Raw genomic sequence first — 322 nt, 5'->3', positions numbered from 1 at the left:
TCCCTGGTGGTTCAGTGATTAGAACTTGGCACTTTCACTGCTGAGGGCCCAGGTTCAATCCCTGGTCAGGGAACTAAGATCCCATTAGTCACATGGTACAGCCAAAAAAATCATAAATACATAATACACGTACAAATATGGATATACCTAAACAAGTAGGTACAGAGATATTATACAGATACAGATACAGGTACAGATACAGAGATATTATAGTTTTCATTTTTTAATTTTAACTATGTCTCAAGTATAATAATACAAAATGCAAAAGAATCTGAATCCAAACTGTGTTTCTGGCCAACAGACTAAGTTAAAGTTAAGGTTA

The 322-nt window shown here is 34.8% G+C and overlaps 1 non-coding gene across 1 annotated transcript; it reads left to right on the top strand.

The window, feature by feature from the left end:
* On the top strand, positions 1–73 carry TRNAE-UUC. Its single transcript has one exon. It is a non-coding gene; the product is annotated as a tRNA-Glu (tRNA).
* Positions 74–322: the final 249 nt, after the last annotated feature.

This window comes from Oryx dammah, unplaced genomic scaffold (genome assembly GCF_014754425.2).
Source record: "Oryx dammah isolate SB20612 unplaced genomic scaffold, SCBI_Odam_1.1 HiC_scaffold_23, whole genome shotgun sequence".
NCBI classification, from domain to species: domain Eukaryota; kingdom Metazoa; phylum Chordata; class Mammalia; order Artiodactyla; family Bovidae; genus Oryx; species Oryx dammah.
The sequence above is the reverse complement of the archived record's forward strand: the minus strand, read 5'-3'. Positions and strand labels throughout refer to the sequence as shown.